General features: G+C 37.6%; 1 long non-coding RNA gene across 2 annotated transcripts; it reads right to left on the bottom strand.

The window, feature by feature from the left end:
• Window positions 1-2,239: 2,239 nt before the first annotated feature.
• LOC107801172 (uncharacterized) lies at window positions 2,240-7,719 on the bottom strand. Of its 2 annotated transcripts, XR_012701109.1 has the most exons (3): window positions 7,367-7,707; window positions 2,878-3,445; window positions 2,240-2,746 (listed from the first exon to the last, which is right to left on the bottom strand). It is a non-coding gene; the product is annotated as an uncharacterized LOC107801172 (long non-coding RNA). The 2 variants fall into 2 exon arrangements; XR_001651598.2 differs by lacking the exons at window positions 2,240-2,746; window positions 2,878-3,445 and adding an exon at window positions 5,843-6,154 and having other exon boundaries at window positions 7,367-7,719.
• Window positions 7,720-9,027: the final 1,308 nt, after the last annotated feature.

The raw sequence follows: 9,027 nt of genomic DNA, 5'->3' as shown, positions 1-9,027 counted from the left end.
CGAAGCCAAATAAATGCGAAAATCAATGTCCCTGTCGGGTGGCATCCCCGGCAGGTCTGCAAGAAATACCTATGGAAACTCACGAACAACTAGCATCGAATCCATGGAAGGAACCCTCGCACTAAAATCGCGGACATAAGCCAAATAAGCTAGACACCCCTTCTCGACTATATGTCGAGCCTTCACATAAGAGATAACCTTGCTGGTAGAATGGCTAAGAGTCTATTTCCACTCTAATCAAGGCAACCCTTGCAAGGCTAAGGTCACTGTCTTGGTGTGACAATCTAATATAGCATGATAAGGTGACAGCCAATCCATACCCAGTATGACATCAAAATCAACCATATCGAGAAGTAGAAGATCTACACGAGTCTCAAGACTCCCAATGGTGACCACACACGAACGATAAACACGATCTACAACAATAGCATCTCCCACTGGTGTGGACACATACACAGGAGCACTCAAAGAATCACGGGGCACAACCAAATAGGAAGCAAAATAGGATGACACATAGGAGTAAGTAGATCCCGGATCAAATAGAACTGAAGCATCTCTACTGCAAACTGAAACACTACCTGTGATAACAGCGGCAGATGACTCAGCCTCAGGCCTGGTTGGGAAAGCATAACTGTAAGGACCCGTAAAAAAAATTTAACCAAAAACTCGGGGTTTCGTGGTGCCAAGATAGATTCTTGCGTTACTATAGTAGAAAGCTCACAGCGGTTCAGACTTTTTGGATTGAACAGTACCCTACGGACTTAGAGAAAAATGTTTCGCAGAAGAACGCGTTTCTGCGACCCATTATGCGGTCGCATAATCACTTTGCGGACCGTATAATGGCCGCAGAGTGAAGCAGTAAGTTTGGCCAACTTAAGGTCAGTTTTGCGATCGATTATGCGACCGCATATCGGTCGCATAATTCCTCTTGGGTTTCTGCGTAGGGAGTTCTGCAGTGCATTATGCGACCGCAGAACAAGTATGCAGACCGCATACTGGTCGCATACTTGAGCCGAAAGTTTAGGCCCCTGAGGGACATTTCTGCGGTCACTTTGCGGACCGCATAACTATTATGCAATCGCATATGCGATCGCAGACCTATGTCGGGGCACCATTTTTCTTAATTTAAAACCTGACCCCCATTATATTAAAACACCCATTTAGTCTATTTTAAAGCTCATTTCTGATATTTCTAGTGAGAGAGAGAGAGAGAGTTCTAGATGGAGGGCCTAATTCCCATCAATTAATCTTCAACCATCACTCAAAGCTTGGAAATATTCAAGTAGAACACCAAATTCTTCATCCAAAAAGGTAAGACTGCATCACCCCAACTCTTAATTTCAAACATAGCTATAATGGGGTATTAATAAGATGGTCCATGGGTATGAGGGTTGTTTATCTTGCATGCATGTGATAAAGAGTGTGGGAAAAATAAAAAGTGAACTAGAACCATGAACGTTTTCCTAATTTTGGGTTCAATTTATATATTGCAAAAATAGATTGAGGTTGCTAAGGGTTCCGGATAATTGTAGAGTCTAAAGAAGCGCAATTGAGATATGTATGGCTAACTCTTTTCTTCTTAGAATCGAACTCCTGGTGTCCGAATAATTGGTATAATTTCCAACTTGATCATACTAGAATTGTTTTGCCTTAGTGTGTTGGATTGAAAGATTCATGTTCCCTAATTGTTTTAGATGGTTACCATGTCATCATGTTATTTGATAACGAAATCATAATTTTTCAAGCTCATTCCCTTATGTGTGAAATGTTTTATGTAATGGTACTTATCAACATGAATGATGATGTTATATGAACGAATACAAAGGGAAAGACTTGAATTGTAAAATATTCCCAAGTACCAAGAACTACTTAATAAATGAGACTGTTTGTGCCATGTAATGAAAGATGGGAAAGAAATGTGAATTGGGTGAACAATTGAAAGAGGTTATGTCTCAAGTGAGATGGCTTAGCCGATCGGGCCGAGATCGGACGCCATGTTATACACATGGTAGCATTTGTGTTGGAATTATTGATTTACATTATGGATATGGATATGTCTCACTTGAGATGGCTTAGCCGGTCGGGCCGAGACCGGACTCCGTATAAAAATACGGTGGCATTATGAGTTGTGGCTTTGGCACTAAAAATTATTAATCTAAAAAGATGGAAAGATTGAATTGGAAACTATGTGATCCTTACTTGGTGTTTCTTTGTATTTCTATGAAGTACTTATTGATTATTATGACTGCCTTCTCTTTGTTTCACCGTTCATTATACTAAGATTGGTGTTTGCCTTACATACTAGTACTATTCGACAGTACTAACGTCCTTGTTTTGCTGGGGGCGCTACATCTTTGAATGGATGTAGATGGTTGCATCGTAGAGCGGGAGTAGTGGGAGTCTGGGCTCCTCCTCCAGCCTAAGAGACGGCTGGTGCCATGGGAAATGCGCCAGTCTGGGTCACACTCTCCATAAGGCCCACCAAACGGACCAAAGTGTCCTGAAGTACTGGGGTGGCAATGAACCCCTCCGGAACCTAAGCTGGTCCGACAGGAATAGTCTGGGCTGGAATCTCCTCATCAAGATCTATCTGAGGCTCCACTGCTGGGGCTGCTGCTCGAGCTCTGGGCTGAGCCCTGCCCCTGACTCGGCCTCTGGCACGACCTCGACCTCTGCCCCTCGTAGGAGCTGCCACTAGAGGCTCTGGATGCTGCTCAGTTGAGGAAGCGGTATGTGTTCTCGCCATCTACGAGAGAATAAGAGTAAAAGAATTCAATCAGTATTGAGAAAACAACATCACACGACATAGGAGAATAGAAGTGAAATTTGTTCCTAAACTTCATAGCCTTTGGAAAATAAGCTCAGACGTCTCCGTACCGATTTTCCAGACACTACTAAGGTTGCTCGTGAATCGTGAGACCTAAGCAACCTAGTGCTCTGATACCAACTTGTCACGATCCGAAATTCCCACCGTCGGAACCGTGATGGCACCCAACATTTCACTTGATAGTCAAACCAACATTAGAAAATTATTAAACTAATTCTTATCACATTTAGTAAATAACAGCAATTTAGCTAAGGTGAAATATAATGAGTGCGAAATAATATAAAGACTGCATTAAATATTACTACTCGGATCTGGAGTCACAATTCACGAGCATTCTAGAATTCATTACAAGTAATAGTTTGAAAGAAATACAACTGTTTGGATGAAAGAAACAGTAAAACTGAAAAGATAGACGGGGACTTCAAGGTTTGTGAACGCCGACAGATCTACCTTGAGTCTCCGAATAGCGGGTCCAGCGGCTAAAATCTCGATCAACCTGAGTCGGTACCAAAATCTACACAGAAAGTGCAGAGTGCAGTATCAGTACAACCGACTTCATGTACTGGTAAGTGTCGAGCCTAACCTCGATGAAATAGTGACGAGGCTAAGGCAAGGCACCTACAAATCAACATGTACAATTTAATAGTGTATATACAAATAACAATAATGAAGAACTAGACAAGAATTATCGGAAGGGAATACATGCTGGGGGGAAATACGAAGTAAAGAGTTACAGCAGAATGAGAACTGAAACAACCAATATAATATGAATCAACAGGAGCACGAATACAGTAAAGAAAAAATGCACGGCATCACCCTTCGTGCTTTTACTCTCAATCTCACCATAAAATCAATAAAAACGGCACGGCATCACCCTTCGTGCATTAACTCTCATATCATGGCACGGCATCACCTTTCGTGCATTAACACTCACAATATGGCACGGCATCACCCTCACTCACAATATGGCAGGGCATCACCCTTCGTGCATTAACACTCACAATATGGCACGGCATCACCCTTCGTGCATTAACACTCTTCATTACCATAATACAATGAATAAATAACAACAGGGAGATAGAATAACAAGTACAAACCTTACTTTAACATTTGGTTCCACAATATCAATCTCAACTTTGAAATAAATACTCGATTATCACAAGAAAATTCGTAAACATGATAAGAACGATCAATTTAACAACACTAGTATAAACACGTAGCAATTAGGCATATAAAAGAGACAATGTAAGAAAAACGAGAGAAAACAGGGAAAAACAGGTAAATCGGCGGCGCATAAGTACTCGTCACCTCACATATACGCCGCTCACATGAATTTCACATAGCAAATAATTTGAGGTTCCTAATTCCCTCAAGTCAGGGTTAGACACAACACTTACCTCGCTCTAAATGACACTTAATTCTCAACCACAATTTTTTCTCTAGAATTCACCTCCAAACCACTCGTATTTATTCAAAAATGACTCAATAATATCAAATATTGCTAAAGAAATCAATTATATTGCATAAATTAAATTTTCCAAATTTTCCTCCAAAAAGTCGAAAAATCAACCCCGGACCCGCTTGGTCAAAGCCCGAGGTTCAGACCAAAATCTATTTACCCATTCACCCCCGAGCCCGAATATATAATTGGTTTTGGAATATGACCTCAAATTGAGGTCTAAATCCCTAAATTTCTGAAATTCCTAGTTTCTACCCTAACCCCTAATTCGGGTCAATTGATTTTTTAGCTCTTTACAAAAAAAAATTAGTTTTATGACCCTACCTCTTTTTTTACACATGGGAGATTTAGTTTTACACGTAAGAGATGTGTCTTTTATACATAAGAGATTTAAAATGTCATTTTCTTAAATTCAAAATTGTAAAGGGGCATGATGTACAAATAGCACCTCCTAATTCTACCATGAAAACTCTAAATTTTAGATTGAAAATTTATAAAATATAATGGGTAATTGAAAGAAAATGGTTTAGAATCATTTACCAACACTTTGGGAAAGAAAATAACTCTTGAAAATCGCCTCTAGTCCGTTTGGTTTTTGAGAAAATGGAATAAATGGCCAATTCCCGTTTTTGGAATCTATTAAGTGCTGGGTGACAGTGTTCATCGCGTTCGCGATGAGTATATGCTACCAAGCCTTCGCGTTCGCGAGACCTTGTTCGAGTTCGCGTAGGCTACCCCCTCCCCCGTCCCGGCTTACGCGTTCGCGAGACATTGCTCGCGTTCTCGGTGAAGGAACGACCAACCCTCCCCCAGTTATGCCTAACACTACGCATTCGCAAGCAGCTGGTCGCGTTCGCAAAGAAGAAAATTCCAGCTGACCAGTTTACTCTTCGCGTTCGCAACGCGAAAGGACCTGCGAAGAAGGACATGCCAGAACACCAGAATCTGCAGAAAACCAGATTTTCCAAAGTCCAAAACATCTCGTGGCCTATCTGAAACTCACCCGAGACCTCGGGGCTCCAAACCAAACATGCACACAAGTCTAAAATCATCATACATACTTGCTCGCGCGATCAAATCGCCAAAATAACACTTAGAACTACGAATTTAGCACCAAATCAAATGAAATTTCAAGAACACTTTACAATTCTCATCTTCTCAACTGGACGTCCCAATCACGTCAAATCAACTTTGTTTCTCACCAAATTTCACAAACAAGTCTTAAATATCATAATGAACTTGTATCGGGCTCCGAAACTAAAATACAGACCCGATACTAACAATGTCCAACATCAATCAATTCTTAAAAACAATTATTTTCAGATTTTTAATTTCATCAAAAATTCATAACTCGAGTTATGGACCTCCGAATTCGATTTCGGGCATACACTCAGGTACCATAATTCGATATGGACCCACCAGGACCATCAAAACATGGATCCTGACCCGTTTACCAAAAATGTTGACCGAAGTCAACTAAAATCAACTATTAAGGCATAAATTCTTATTTTTATCAATTTTCAACATAAAAGCTTTCCGAAAACATGCTCGGACTGCGCACGCAAATCGATGAGAGTAAAAATGAGATTTTTAAGGCTTAAGAACGCAAAATCGAGTTCTAAAATATAAGATGACATTTTGGTTCATCACACATAAGTGGAGAATAGGCGTATGAACGAGTAGCACATGATTTTTCCTTTTCCCAGCAACCCCCATTCACTATTATATAGAGCTTAAAAACTACAAGAATAAAATATAACATGAGCCTAAAGATGCCTAAATGAAATCCATGTCTCTCTGGAAGACTCCTCTTAGGACCTTCCCAACTTTCCAGATCCAAAACTCAGCCCAAACTAGAGTTTGAAACCCTGTCAAGTCAACTCACACAAATATGAATATACATGTTAATGGGAAAGAAATAAGCGACCAGGCCAGCATTCAATTCTTGAATAAACTTATAACTTCTCACATACTTGATTTGATTATTGTTATTTCCTAAAAGCATGATATAAGAGCACATTAGAGCATGATATCTAATATTCAATTCAGGCCATTTGCCTATCAGTCATACAAGAGCACATTAAAGACATACATCTAGATAGATTTTGCCACAAACAGATTGTCGACCTCATTTACCATTGAATCCTAAAGGTAGGATCTCTAGTATTTAACTAATTATTATATAATCTACAGAACATCTAGATATTCAAAACAAGCAAAAAAAATAAATAAGTATGGCATATATCAAGTTGGGGAGACAACTTTAAAAGTAGCAAGGTTAGTCCCAGAACATGATGTATAGATGACCAAGCCATAAGGTTTTGCTTAATTTTTTTAAACCAAGCATAGAAGGAAGGCACATATGGAGATTCAAGTGACGTACCTGAGATTTTACTTGGTATGCATTTCAAAAGAATGCCGTACAGCATTCAGCATAACCAAGCGCGAACAAATCGCAGAAGAAAGTAAAAGAGAGACAAAAACTAAAGAAGACAACTAGTCTATTCTAACAAACAACTAGCACGTCAAGGGATAGTAATGCATTGCTTAAGAAACTAACCAGTTGGAGAACAGAATAATATAATAAGAAGATTAGGAATCCAGTAACTTCAACAGCGACAAATAAGCCAATTACTCTTCGGAATATGCCACAACCCGTGCGAAAATTAGAACAACAATAATGAGAAACCAATACTCGAACTCGATAGGCCCTGATTGTATCGAGCAAATATAAAGACTAAAGCTTTGTCTCGAACGAAGATAAAGACTAAAGCTCTGTCTTGATTTGTACCTCGGAAGAACATAGGAGAATAGAATAGTTATATAGTGAAAATCGTGATTCAAGGTCCCCCTTCATAAACTAAAACCCACAGGTATATACATGTAATATAAGCACTTGTTTTATAAAATAAAAAAAGAATCAGAAGAATGATACGCTTCGAAAATTAAGGTTGCAAATTAGTAAAAGATTGATTTTGACAGAATCAATTAGCAAAAAATCTGCAGTTAATTAATCTTTCGGGAAAGAACTAATTCGGAAAAAGAAATACCAAAAGATACGCATAAAATTAACCCATTACCTTATTAGCTAAAAGAATATACCAGGAAAGAAAAGCCAGTCTACGCCATCATGAACTTAGACAGATTCTTCAAAGAGATTCGGCCTCAAACCTCTACAATTTCTTTTCGAATACATTCTTGCCATGGAAACAGGAGGAGAAAGAGATTTTGATTTTATAAATTAAGGAGAGATTGTAGTCCGCAATTTGGGGCAGTTGACTAGGAAATTGGGGTAGAATAATTAAGGAATGAAAACATAAAATGAAAAAAAAAAAAAAAAAAGAGAGAAAAGAATGAGATGTTGCTGTCGTAGACGCATTGACGCCGACGGAAGGTTGTTGAAAGGGTTTTGGAAATGTTTGATTTAATTTGGCTTTCTTGGTGGGTTTTGAAAATGGACTAAGACTTTAGGGGCTTATTTTAAAAATACATATAATTAAAAATAAAAATAGTTTTATGAAATGTTAAATACATATGTGAAATGCTATTTTGTAAAATTAGAACTTAAAATAGTAAATTAAGATTATCAAAATAGAAAAAATATTATTTTGACAAAGAAAATATGATAGATATAACTAATTGTGGAGAATATATGCTATTATTGTAAACGATATGCAAATGATATAAGAATGCAAATATTATATAAAATAAAGTAAAATTTTATAAATATACATGTAGGTACAAATAATAAATTCGGATGATTAAGTCACCCCAAAATAGTTTGAAGGAATAATTAATAAATATTTGAATAATTTAAATACAAGAAAATTAATTTTAAAGCTCTAAAAATTATGAAAAAAATATAAAAAATACTTGTATAAATTTTGTAAATTAAATAATGATGCAAAATGTCATTTTGAAAGTATATATACTTATTTGAAAAATATGAGGGTAAAATTGGATATCAACAAATATAAATTGTTAAAAGATGAAAATAAATTTGGAAATCCCCTATTAATGAGAGAATTATTTACCTGCCTCATGTTATTGTGTTTACCGTTGCCTCATAAAATCCATAATTTATCACATCATTGGTATATTAATTATAGCCCATAGTAAGTGTCTGAGTCGACCCCTCTTCACTACTTCTTCGAGGTTAGGCGGGATACTTATTGGGTACGCATTGATTTACGTACTCATGCTACACTTGTTGCACATTTTTGTACAGGTATACATATGTTTAGCGACCTTGTGGGCGCAGAAGCGCGATTACGGCGGGGACTTAGATGAGTTGTATTCTATACGACGCTCCGCAGCCAACGGAGTCTCCTTCAGAGTATTTGTATTTTTTTTTTTCTGTCCAAATTTGTATTCCGGACAGTTATTGTATTTTATTTTGTTCCCTAGTAAATGCTCATGCTCTTGTGACACCGGGTTCTAGGATGATTATGGGATTATTCAGTATTAAAATTTGCGAAAAATATTATTATTTACTCTGTGAAGTTCACCATTTATTATTTAATTGAAGAAAATTTACGATTTCAGAATTATTAAAATGAGAATTTACTAATTTTTGTGTTGGCTTGCCTGACAGTGGTGTCCAGCGCCATCAAGACCTTTCAAGGATTTTGGGTCGTGGCACCTATTGTACGCCAAAATATTTTGCAATGAGATTATTAAAGGATAACAATAATGCAAGAAACATATCCTGTATATAATTTTGACAATGACCATAATGGTA

Source organism: Nicotiana tabacum, chromosome 17 (genome assembly GCF_000715075.1).
Source record: "Nicotiana tabacum cultivar K326 chromosome 17, ASM71507v2, whole genome shotgun sequence".
NCBI lineage: Eukaryota > Viridiplantae > Streptophyta > Magnoliopsida > Solanales > Solanaceae > Nicotiana > Nicotiana tabacum.
The sequence above is the reverse complement of the archived record's forward strand: the minus strand, read 5'-3'. Positions and strand labels throughout refer to the sequence as shown.